Here is a 13,101-nt window from a genome sequence, read left to right as displayed (position 1 = left end):
GTAAATCTCTGCTATGAGAGCCCAAGGTTTCTACTGATTATGACAAATGAGGTAGGCTATTGGGCCTATGTTCCTTTGAGTCTGGCTTACTTCACTTAATATGATTTTTTCTAAGTCTTTCCATTTCCTTACAAATGGGGCGATGTCATTCTTTCTGACAGCAGCATAGAATTCCGTTGTGTACAAATACCACATCTTGTTGATCCACTCATCAACTGAGGGGCATCTGGGTTGGTTCCATATCTTTGCTATGGTTAATAGTGCTGCAATGAACATCGTTGTGCTAGTGGATTTAGTCTGACCTTGTTTCTGGATGATTGGGTAAATGCCAAGTAGTGGAATTGCTGGGTCATAGGGAAGCTCTATGTTTAGTCTTTTGAGGAACTGCCATACTGCTTTCCATAGTGGTTGAACGAGTTTGCACTCCCACCAACAGTGTAGTAGTGATCCCTCCTGGCTGCAGCCCCTCCAGCATCTGTTGTTATTAGTTTTCTTGATCCTGGCCATTCTAACTGGACTGCAGTGGAAATTTATTTAGAGTTGTTTTGATTTGCATTTCTTTTTTTATTTTACCAGTTTATTAGCAAATATGTGTTTTTCTTTCTTAAATAAATATGTAGCCAGGTGTGGTGACTCACGCCTGTAATCCTAGCTACTCTGGAGGCTGAGGTCTGAGAATTGCGATTCAAAGCCAGCTCAGGCACTAAAAGGTCCATGAGACTCTTTTTTTTCATATTTTTATTGTAATTAATAGAAGGGTTACATGATATTTGATTTGCATTTCTTTTATGGCCAGAGATGTTGAGCATTTCTTCATGTGTCTATAGGTCATTTTTATTTCTTCTTCAGAGAAGACTGTCTTTAAGTCTTTGGCCCATCTTTTAATGGGATGGTTGTTACTTTGGAGATTAGTTTTGGAGTGATTCAATTTTTTGAGCTGTTGATACATTTTAGATATGAGGTCTTTGTCCATTGTATGGTTAGTGAAGATCTTCTCCCATTCTGTGGGCTTCCTAATTAGTTTACTAGCTATGTCCTTTGCCATACAGAAGCTCTGCAGCTTAATGCAGTCCCACTTATCCAGCTTTTCTCTGATTTGTTCTGTTTCTTGGTCCTTATTGAGAAAGTTTTGACCTGTGCCAAGGAGGCCTAGTGTGTCTCCTGTTCCTTCTTGTAAAGTTTTCAGTGTGTCAGCTTTTACCTCCAGGTCTTTGATCCATTTGGAGTTAATCCTGGTGCAGGATGACAAAGAAGGATCCAACTTTAGTTTTCTGCAGGTGCTTAACCAGTTCTGCCAGCACCACTTGTTGAAGAGGCTGTCTTTCTTCCATTCTATTTTTTTTTTGGCTCCGTTATCAAAGATTAGGTGGCCATAGGTCTGTGGTTTAATATCTGGGTCCTCAGTTCTATTCCATTGGTCTTCAGGCCTGTTTTTGTGCCAGTACTAAGCTGTTTTGATTGTTATAGCTCTGTAATACAGTCTAAAATTTTGGTATTGAAATTCCTTCTGCGCTGTTCTTTCTGCTAAGAAGTGTTTTTGCTATACGGGGTCTTTTATTATTCTATATGAAATTTTGGATTGCCTCTTCCATTCTTTGAAGAATGACATTGGGATATTGATGGGTATTGCGTTGAATTTGTAGATAGCCCTTGGCAAGATTGTCATTTTCACGATGTTGATTCTTCCAATCCAGGAGAATGGGAGGTTTTTCCATTTCCTCAGTTCTGCTTTAATTTCCTTTTTCAGGGTTTTAAAGTTTTCATCAAAAAGGAAGGACCTGAGACTCTTATCTCCAATCCATCTCTAGAAAATGGAAAATGGAGCTTGGCTCAAGGGTAGGGCGGTAGCCTTGAACTGATGAGCTCAGGGACAGCGCCCAGGCCTACTTCAAGCCCCACAACCCACCAAAAAAAAAAAAAAGAATTCATTTTGATTTGTATTTTAGAGTTATGTTATCATAGAGCCTTTTTGTTGGTTGCTCTGATATTACATTTTACATGCATACTTCATTCCCGCCTGCTAGTGACATGATTTTACCAGATTGAGGGAAGCACAGAACACTCTGGGTCCCATTCATTGTCTTTATACTACCCCTGCTTATAATAATTGTTATAACAATTTTAACTGTCCTCTTTTATATGTATTTACACACCAGACAGTGTTATAATGTCTCTTTCAGATGTTAAACATAATTTACAAAATAAGAGGAGAAAGGGAAGGTCTATTATATTATCTTGTAATTTTGCTTTCCATATTTTCTATCCTGCTTAGATATTGCCTGGAGAACTTCCTATAGCCACTCTTCTGTTATATGTCAGCAGGTGACAGATTACTTTAGTTCTCATTTATTTGAGAATATTTTTATGTCATCTTCATTCCTGAAGAATATTTTTGTGTCGTATAAGACTTTGGATTGAATTATTTTCTGTCAGCAGTTGAACATGTGCTACTTCCTTATGGCCTTCTTGGTTTCTGATAAGAAATGTGCTGACATTCAAATCATTTTTTCTTAAATATACATAGACTGTTCTTTTTGCTGCTTTCAAGATTTTTTCCCTTGACTTTAGTCTTCATAAATTTGCTTTTCAGAAAGAAGTTTTCAGAAATATATGCAGGTATGGATTGGGGGGGAGTTGATCTTATTTAACATCTTATCTTTCTAAATCTGAACATTTTCAATTCTTGCAAAATTTGTCAAGTCTTCAGGCATTAGCTTCTTAATTTGCCATAATTTTATTGCCTCTCTTTCAAGAACTCCAAGGATATTAATACTAGACCTTTTTAAAAAAATAATAGCAGCTGGCACTTGTTTTTATGCTTCTAATATCATGAAGCTGAAGTCTAGAAGGGTGCAGTTCAAAGTTAACCCAGATAGAAAAGTTTATGAGACTCCATCTATAAAAAAAAAATAACTATAGGACTGGGAGTTTGACCTAGTGGTAGAGTGTATGCCTAGCATGCACAAAAGACCCGGGTTCAATTCCTCAGTACCACATACATAGAAAAAAGCCAGAAATGGTGCTGAGGCTCAAGTGGTAGAGCTCTAGCCTTGAGAAAGTCCAAGAACAGTGCTCAGGCCCTGAGCTCAAGCCCAGGACTGGCAAAAAAAAAAAATAATAACCAACAAAAAAACAAGCTGGAGACATGACTCAAGCAGTAGAGTGCCGCTAATGAGTAAGCCAGCCAAACAAACAAACCATCTGAGCAAGTGACAGATCCTGAGTTCAAATCACAGAACTTGTAAAGAAAAAATATATGTAGAATATTGGCACTTCTTTTTTCATAATTTCAAGTTTATTGTTTATCTTTGGAATTTAACAGATTGTGTTAGAAAGTCTTTTGTTTCTTGTTCAACATTAATGTGGCACATTTTCTTGCAGATTTAAATTTTTTCTCTTTATTTTTAGTTTTTAATCATTGAGTCATGGTATGTGAATTTTTTTCATAGTTATCCTCTTCAAGATATTTAAGTGTTTGTGTGGGGGGTGTACTAGGGCTTGAACGCAGGCCTTAGCTTTTTTTTTCTCAAGGCTTTACCACTTGAGCACAACTCCACATCTGTCTTTTTGTGATTAATTGAAGATAAGAGTCTCATGAACTTTTATATCCAGGCTAGCTTTGAACTTTAATCCTCAGATCTCAGCCTGCTGCATGGCTGGAATTATAGAAATGAGCCACCCATGCCAAGTAAAATTGCTTTTTCTTTACTTCTTTTTATCAGTCGTGGGACTTCAATTCTGGGCCTAGGCATTGTCCCTGAGCTCTTCAGCTCACGGCTACTGCCCTACCCCTTGAGCCACAGCGCCACTTCTGGTTTTCTGGTGATTAGTTGGACATAACTTTGAACTGCCATCTCAGATCTCAGCCTTCTGAGTAGCTAGGATTACAGGGGTGACCCACTGTGCCTGGCTGAGATTTCTTAAATTTCTCTTGTAACTTTTTGGGAATTTCACAGTTGGTTCTTTTTAGATATTACTTCTGCCCTGCTTTCTCTGCCTATTTCCCTTTACATCATGTCTCAAACATCTCAATTCTTTTCTCTACATTCCATTATTTACTTTTATTATAATTTTGTCTAAATCTGACCAATGATCTGTCTTTCATTTCACTAAATTTCTCTTTGTATATTGTCTTCTGTGCTCTCAAACCCATCTATTCTGTTCTTACCTTCAGCTATATTTTCAGTTATTTAACTTTAATACATTCTTTTCACTGAATCTTATTTTTAGCAGTAGATTTCTCTATTCTGCTTTTTATTTCCCTTGTATGTATTTTACAGTTTCTGATAACTACAGGAAATGAAAAACCTCTGGGTCGATCTGTTGTCTACTGTTTTCATTATAGATGTTTGTTTACCAGTTAGATCTATCTCCTGGCATGCTGCTGATTTTGGATTGAGTTGGAAATGGTAAATGAAAACAATTGGAGGCCCTGGATGGTGTCATCTTTCTTGTAAAGGGCTTATTTCCTCTTGAAGGTAATTATAATGGGAGCCAAGTACCTTGACCAAATAGTGATTTTAATTATTTTAAGATGGTCCGTGCTTTTGTGAGGCCTTATTTTATTTCCTGTCTTTTTTTAAAAAATGGATTCACTCTTTCATTTATGCGACTTGAACACTTAAGATGTTTACCAGGTTCTAACTCCTTAGAGGATCCTAAACTCTAATTTGTGTCTCTCTGGAACAGCTAGAGTGCTGAATTATGCCTTGGTGTGTTTAGCCTCTTCTCTGCACTTTTGTTCTTTCCTTGTTGCCCTTTCATCTTATGCCACTTAGGAATTGACAAGTGTTTCAGGGGAAAAACAGTGCACACTTCTTGTGTGTTTCCCTCTTTCTTTCTTAACTAGGATCTCAAAACCACAAGTCCTGAGTGCTTTTAAGATTCATACAATATTTCTTTTCTTTCTTTTTTTTTTTTTTGCCAATCCTTGGGTGTGAACTCAGGAACTGAGTGCTGACCTTGGGCTTTCTCAAGGCTAGAGCTCTACTACTTGAGTCACAGCCCCATTTCCAACTTTTTCTATGTATGTGGTACCGAGAAATTGAACCCGGGTCTTCATACATGCTAAGCAAGCACTCTACCACTAGGCCAAACTTCTGGCTGTAGATTCATACAATTTTTGTCTCTTCAGTCTCTGAAAATACTAAAAATCTCGCACCATAAAAATTGTCCAATTATTTAAAAAGAAAAAATAAGTGGATAAGGTTTAAATTCCTAACTAGATGTTTATGTCACCCAAAATTCACAGTTGAACTCTTAATCCCAAATGATGTCATTATTGGATGGACCTTTTCAGGAACAGCTAAGTCAGAGCCCCTAGAATGGATTAGTGCCCTTATAAATGAGGTGCTTCAGCCATATGTAGAAAACTAAAATTCGATCCCTGTTTGTCATGCACCAATGCTATGTACCAATAGCAACTCAACTTTGAAACTGGCAAGGTGGAGCTGGAGAAACAGTAGAACCTATAGGCATATGCAGGAACTTTATGAAGAGTCCCAAGGGCTAGAAGCTCCCATGGTACAATCAGTTAGCTTATAAGAGTCCCAGGATCAGAGCAAATAGGAGAAAGACGTGACAAATGAAGTTACATCAAAATAAAGGTTCTGCACAGTGGGGGACTTAGTTATTAAACTAGACACATTCTACAAGCTAGGAAACAGACCTTCCACTGACACCAAAGCTGCTAGCTTCCTGGATAATGTCCCAGCTGTAAAATTGTGAGAAACTCCTATTGCTCACGGGCTTCTAGTTAATGGAATTTTGTTGTAGTAAACCAAACAGACTAAGACACTCAATGTATTTTGTCTTCTATCTGAGATCTTGGCACTTAAAGTATTTTGTTTTCTGCAACACTTTGAGGTTTCCCCAACCACTTTTAAAACATAATATCAAGCAGAAAATAGAAGTCATCTAAATCAGGACTAAATATTTTCCTCCATTAGGATTTTAATAATGTTGGCATAGGACTGTGCTTTGTTTTGTTTTGTTTTGCCTCTACCAGGGCTTGAACTCGAGCCTACTGCCTTCATTCAGCTTGCTTTCTCATAGCTGTCACTCCACCACATAAGCCATGCTTCCACCTGTGCTTTTTATCTGGCTAGGTCAGAAATAGAGTTGCAAATATTCCCCCCTCCCCCAAATTGGCCTTAAACTATAATTGTCTAGATATCAGCCTCCTTGGTAGCTAGGAATACAGGATGCACCACCAGTGTCCAACTGCTTTTGTGTAGTTTTATTTATTTATATTTTAGTTTATTATTAAAGTGATATATTGAGGGGTTAATTTTTACAATTTTACTTTGCTTATTATCCTTGGCTCATAGCACCGTTATTTTTCTTGCCATATTACTTCTTAGAACAAAGCTAGATTATGATATTTAGATCTCCTAGATGCAAAAAAGTTGCAAAATACACAAAAATAATCCAAGTCTTTCTAAAAATGCATCAAATGTAAATTCTTTCCAAAAATTTGTATAACAGTGCTGATATGTATTTAGGTAGGCAAGTAACTTAAAACCTGTTTCCATTTCTCCAGTTGTAAAAAATGTGGAAAAAGAACAATACCTGCTTTATAGATACCATAGCAAATGATTTACTGTATGAACAACACTTAGAACGATGTTCCACATAGAGTAAGTACTTAATGTCAGTTAAAGTAAATGATTGTCTAAGACCAACAGCAATAACCATAAATCATATCAGCATCTATATGTATACTTGTCACAAACATTCAGGATGCAGTAGTAAAGATTTTAAGTTTACTTAAATCCATCCATTGCTAAATGATTTTGTATAAGTTAACATTTTCATTTTCTTTTTTTTCTTCCTAGCCTTCTTTTTTCTTTTTGGTGCTGAGGATGGGATCTGGAAAGCCTCTCCCTTCCCTGTTACTTCTCTGCTATTGTTTAGAATGTCTTTTCCAACAAGCCATTCAACACAGGTTGAGCACTCTTCATGTCTGGGTTCTGTATTAACCATAGAGTTCTGCAGATGAGCAAGATCCTATCTTTTCTCTGAAAGGTCTTCATAGATTTGCCAAAATCAGTAAAATAAACAAGAAATGACACACACATTTGAGTCCTGTACTCGTGGACAGGGACCAGATTTTTAGAATAAAGCCATTTTATGATTGTCTCAACAGCCTTAGAGTATAGGCACTGTGGCTCAGAGCACTTTAAAAAGTATTGCCCAGGGCTATACCATAAGAGATAAGATTTGAACCAAGGAACTCCAAAAAAAATAGATCCAGGGTACTCCCATATCTCTACCTAGACACCTTTAAAAAAAAAAAAAGACTGCTAATGTCTATTCTTGATCCTGATAGTTTAGGTGTGGCCTTTGCCAATTATTTCTGGCAAAGCAGTCAGATTAATAATACACAGATCTGATCCTGCTTTTAGCAGGTGAAACATGGTGGAGAACTATTTTTGAATGGATGTATTTGATGAATCATTTTTCCTTAAAAATATGACCTGGCGTTTAGGAAATAAAATGATACAGACTGTTTTCAATGTGATGGTGGGCTGTCTTTGGAGAAGGAGCTCATAAATATTTCCTATGATACTTTCGGCTGCATTGGGATTAGTCAGTTTGATAGAAACTTGAGTTATAAAGAGATCAGCATTATTATTTTAACCCTGCAGAAAACTGATAGTCCTTGCTTGTCGAGTCTCTAAGTCTAGGTTGTTTGCAAGAGGAATCAGTGATGACAAATTAGAAGCAGACTATAGAGCTTTGTTCACGCATAGTCCTTTTTCTTTCTTTTCAGCAATACTAGGGTTTGAACTTGGGGCCTCGTGCTTGCTAGATATGTGCGCTACCACCTAGCCACATCCTCCAGGTCATCTTTTAGTCTGAAGTCCGTTCACTGAGTGACTAGAAACTTAAACCTAATTTAATATATACTAAAGCATACTTTGTTAAACATTAAATAATTCAAACTATGGGCTAGAGTTAAGGCTCACATGGTAGAATCCCTGCCTAATAAGCATGCAGTTTGGAGTTTAGAGATGTTAGAACTGAAAACTTCCTGTTTCAGGGGGCCTCACCTAGTGGACAAGAGTGGCTCTGCAGTTTTACTCTGGGATGCTAAAGCTTCAGAGAGAGGTGAACAAGGGAGATGCCATTCAGCCATGGATTGGGAGCCAGAGAGCTGATAAATCAGACCGCTGGGAGAACTTGAGGCCCCAGGTAGCTAGAAAGATACATTTTCTCCAACCACTTCTAAACTTCAGCCTCTATGTTTATAACATACACTTCTGAATTGGGGAAAAATACAGAACTATAACTAGATAACTATAACTATAACTAAATTTATAAATTGTGGCTATGGCTGAAATCTTTCCCTTAGGCAACTTCGTAATAAATTTAAACAGACATCTTTAGACTTGTTTTCATCCAAACAAGTAAATTCCCAACTTTCATTGACCTGAAATTAAAGGAGCAGAGTTCTTTGTAGTTTTTGTTTGTTTGTTGCCAATCCTGAAGATTGAACGATGGATGGAGGTACTGTCCTGATCTTTTGGCTCAAGGCTAACACTGTACCACTTGAGCTACTTCTCCATTTCTGGCTTTTTCTGTCACTAATTGCACAGAAGAGTCTCATAGACTTTCTTGCCTGAGCTGGCTTCAAACAGCAATCCACAGTTTTCAGTCTCCTGAGTAGCTAGGATTATGTGAGTGAGCCGCCAGCTCCCAGCTTGAGTACTTTGCACAGTTTGATTTTACAATTGTGGTACTATAGTTAAAATACCCAGAAAGTAAATTTTCTCAGAAAAAGCTAACTTCTCTACAGAAGAGGAAAGGAAGGTGGAAAGGGACCCTTTATGATTAAAACAAACAAAAAAAAACCAGATCGGAAAATAGTCTTGTCATTAAAAATGAGGTTCTGAATCCATTGAAGAGAAGTCATTCTAAACTGACACCAGTGTAATCTACTCATCTGCCATAGTTTCCATCTATATTTTGTAAGAATCCAGATATATTCTCTAAACATATATATATCTGTATGGAAATACGTGCATATATGTGTGCATATAGGTATATATGATTATATGTACATGTGTGCATGTGTGCACACACACATATAATCATAGCATGTAAGGGTCCTTAGGGATTTTTATTTAGAGAAATGTCTTCTTTTCTTCTCCCCTGATTTTTAGCCTTCTGTCTATTGAGTGGTCATACTTTTTCTTCTTTTCTTCCTTCCCTCCCTCCGTTTCTCCCTCCTGCCCTCCCTCTTTCTCTCTCTCTCTTTTTTTCTCTCTCTCTCTGGCTCTTTCTTTCTTTTTGATGCTATTGGTGTTTGAACTCAGAGCCTCACACTGGCAAGGCAAGCACTCCAGAGCCACAATCCAGCCCTTAGCTAGTTTTCCGATATGGTGATGAACATTTGCCAGGGGTAACCTCAGACCTCTTTCCAAGTAGCTGGGATCATAGGTCTGAACCATTGTGTCCTGCCCTGAAAAGGAACACATTTTCTCAATGTCTTTTTCAGAAGATTTTCTTATGAGTTTCATTATTTGACTTCCTGATAATTAAAGAGAATTGTATGGGACATAAGCATGTATGGAAGGCCAATAGAAAGCTAGAATGTTTCTAAAGGAAATGAAGCTTCAGGTAGAAAACAGATAAGACCATCCTTCTATTGTGTTTCACACTAACCCATTTTACTTGGTGCTGAACACCAGCAAAGGGTAGATTGGAATATTTGAGAGAGAAGACTTGCTTCCTGCATGGTGGCTCCAAAGCAAAGGGATTGGCTTAGTCACAATTACTTTAAAACAGTACTGTGCCTCAAGTCTTGGGTCATCATTTCTGCATATACATTTTACAATGCACCACTGCGGTATTTCTCAATGCTCTCTCTAACTTAGTGTCAGGCTCATTCACTTATTTCTTTGCCATCAGAAATGTGGTTCCAGCACCTCCACGAGATTGTTACATGAGCCAGGTGCCAGTGGCTCATGTCTGTATTCTTAGGAAGATACTCAAGAGGATGAGATCTGAGGATCACTTTTCAAAATCAGCCTGAGATTCTTATCTCCAATAAACTACTCAGAAAAAGCCAGAAGTGATTCTGTAGCTCAACGGATAGAGTACTACCCTTCAGCACAAAGAGGCTCAGGGACATGGCCTAGCCCTGAATTCAAGCCCCAGGACCATCAAAAATAAATAAATCTTTTGGGGTGTTATTGTCCAAAAAGAAATGTACTCATTGCCTGGCTTATGATCTGTTAATCGCTTTGTACATCACCTTTATAATAACAGTAAAAAAGTAATTTCCTGGGCTGGGAGCATAGCCTAGTGGTAAGAATGCTTGCCTAGCATGCACAACGCCCTGGGTTTGATTACTTGGTACCACATACACAGAAAAAGCCAGAAGTAGTGTTGTGGCTCAAGTGGCAGAGTGCTAACCTTGAGCAAAATGTGTCCAAGGCCCTGAATTCAAGCCTCAGGACTGGCAAAAGAAAAAAAAAGTAATTTCCTTTTTAAAAATATCCTTTCCACTAAATAGATTTGATCAAAGTATATTTTATGGATGTTATAAATGTCACAGCAATTAGTTTATTCTATTAACAATTATTTTGTCTGTGCCTTTACTGAGGCTTGAACTTTCTTGGGAACTTATGTTCTTGGTTGCTGTTGTTCTTTTCTTTTTCTCAGTGGGGGTGCTGTGTCAATTTAGTTGTACTTCTACTTGTTTTTGTTTTTTTATATGCCTTTTAAATTTTTACTAATTAGAAATAAGAGTCTTGCTGACTATTCTGACCAGGTTGGCTTTGAACCACAATCCTCAGATTTCAGCCTCTTAAATATCTAGGATTATAGGCATTAGCCACCAGCTGCTGGCTTGCAGGTTTGTTTGTTTGTTTTTAATATCTTTAACTCCACTTCAATTTCTGTTTTTCATTTGTTTGCAAATAAGTTTAACTGGCTAAGAAGGAATATCTCCTCAGAGTTTTTCTGACTTCTTTCCTTTGGTGCTGAAATAAACACGGAGAGGCAGACAGACAGATAGACAGGCAGACAAGACACTTGGTTCTGGTAATAGTAAATCCATGGGAACTTCAGAATATCTTGCATCTTCCTCTAAGCAACTGTAAAGAAAGATGCAAAAGCTTTAAAGAAGAAAGTTATAGGCAATTCTGAGTCACAACTTTGGGAGCTGACATTGTCAAGAACTGTCCGTGATGTCTATGCATTGTGAGTACACACACACACACACACACACACACACACACACACACACACCCCACACAGTGACAGATGACCTATTGAAATAATTTCAGAGCCGTTCTGTGGTTGCTACGACAACCAATGCTCTCTTGGCTTTCATCTGGCCATGTGACAGAGACTTTGACGTCAGCTAGAGGCAGAGTCTGTGGTTGAGTCCACGCAGCCAAAGGCTTGGGAGAATCTGGTGAATGCTGGACACTGCCGCTGCCGCCGCTGCTGCTGCTGCTGCCACTGCTTCTGCTGCTGCTGCTGCTGTTGCTTCTGTGGCTCTTGTTTCCCAGGGGCAGTGGAGCATGGACTGCTAAACCCTGCCCTTGTGTGTGAGGTAATGAGTTTGCTTTGTGTACTATAGTTAGGCGTTTTTATAGCTCATGTGGTTTTCTCCTCCCTTACCTTCTACAAGTTTGTCTTCATGAGCAATTGTTGTTGGACGAGGCAAAGAATGTGAAACAGCTCCTACTCATGAATTTTGTGCAGAGGCTCTGGAATTTGGTTAAATTGGGATTAATGTTCTGTGAAGGAGGTTAAAATATAATCGCGATTCTTGCTCAACACTTGCTAATGTAACCTCATTTAAAGATATAGACTTGTCGCTTGAGCCCAGTGTACTCTCTTGAATTCCAGGAATCTTTTCTTTAGTATTGTTTGGAGTTTAAAAGTCCAGCATTTTTTTTTTTTTTGCAGTGTGTAACTAACTTTTTTTTTCCTTTTTGCAATTGCTCCCTGCTTCTGAATCAGCCAAGAATAGTTTGGAATTCGCTTTCTAGCTTGTTTGTAAATTCATTATTAGCAACAATAAGAAGACAGAACATTAGACTCAAAGTTGGGATTTTTCTGTTGTAAATAAGACTGTGGTATTCTGAAAATACTGGAGAAAATTGTAAACAGTTTCCTGTTTAGAGAAAAATAATGCAGAGCATGCCATGGAACTGGGATGGAATCTTTGCATGCGGTGTGCATGGGGTTGCGTTTTGGCTGTGAGAGCAGAGTACACATCTTTAGTGCCCTCTCCTGCAAATTAGGGCTATGATGAGAATGGCATTTAATAGTCTTTTAATAAAAACTCCTGCAAGCTGGGTTTTTAAAAATTGGAATAATTATCCAGAGAAGAAAACAATAGACTTGAAACTAACTATGTCATTGATACAAGGTCTATCTACTTCAGCTCAAACATAGTCACTGAAAATTTGCATTAGATCTTAAATTTGATAACTTTATTCCTACAATATGCTTCAAATTGTTTTATTGGTATTTGTATAGTTTGTTTTCTTTTCAAGTTTAGTGATTCAGGGTTTGCTTTCATTGCGTACAAGCTTGGAGCTTAGAATTCAATGAAAAACCTCTGAAGTTAATGGAGACAGACTTATAACCAAGTTTCAAAATCTTATAGCTTTTACAGGAAAGAAAACAAATTTTAGCATACCACACATAATATAGATAGTAATTTCACCAGGAACAAAAATCAGGCATAACTCTCTATATCTAAGGATTCTGTATTGATGGTGCATTGATGACAGCTCAATTTAATGTAACAACATATTGCTTTTATTTTTATGTCATTTATTTATAGTTTTGAAATGCAAATGGTTATTTTATTCTCATAGGTGGGACTTTTGAACAGCGCTAAGTGAAAAATTATAGCTATATTAATAATTTCTCAATAGCTTTCAATGAGTGGCTCTTCATTTAGCTTGCTGCCATTTGATATGTCTGTTTTTGGTCAGAACCTCCATGGAGGATTTTTCCAAAAATCAAATACGCCAACATCCTCAGCACATCAACTGAGACACCATCTTATCACTTAATTGATCTTGTAATTATAATAACTCAAAGGCCCCATTTTAACACCCCTTAAAA

General features: G+C 37.7%; 1 protein-coding gene across 2 annotated transcripts in view; it reads left to right on the top strand.

The window, feature by feature from the left end:
• Ncald (neurocalcin delta) overlaps window positions 1-13,101 on the top strand; it is a 251,349-nt gene that overhangs the window by 164,129 nt on the left and 74,119 nt on the right. The window contains exon 1 of one of the 2 annotated variants that reach the window (XM_090339160.1): window positions 11,396-11,569. The exons of the other annotated variant lie outside the window; for it this stretch is intronic. The gene's annotated coding sequence lies outside the window, so the exon portion shown is untranslated. Of the gene's footprint in view, window positions 1-11,395; window positions 11,570-13,101 lie in introns of those variants that run through there. 2 annotated transcript variants of the gene reach the window in all.

This window comes from Megascapheus bottae, chromosome 9 (assembly GCF_031878675.1).
Source record: "Megascapheus bottae isolate mThoBot1 chromosome 9, mThoBot2.hap1, whole genome shotgun sequence".
Taxonomy (NCBI): Eukaryota; Metazoa; Chordata; class Mammalia; order Rodentia; family Geomyidae; genus Megascapheus; species Megascapheus bottae.
Note: the sequence above shows the minus strand (reverse complement) of the source record. Positions and strands in the feature narration are given on the sequence as shown.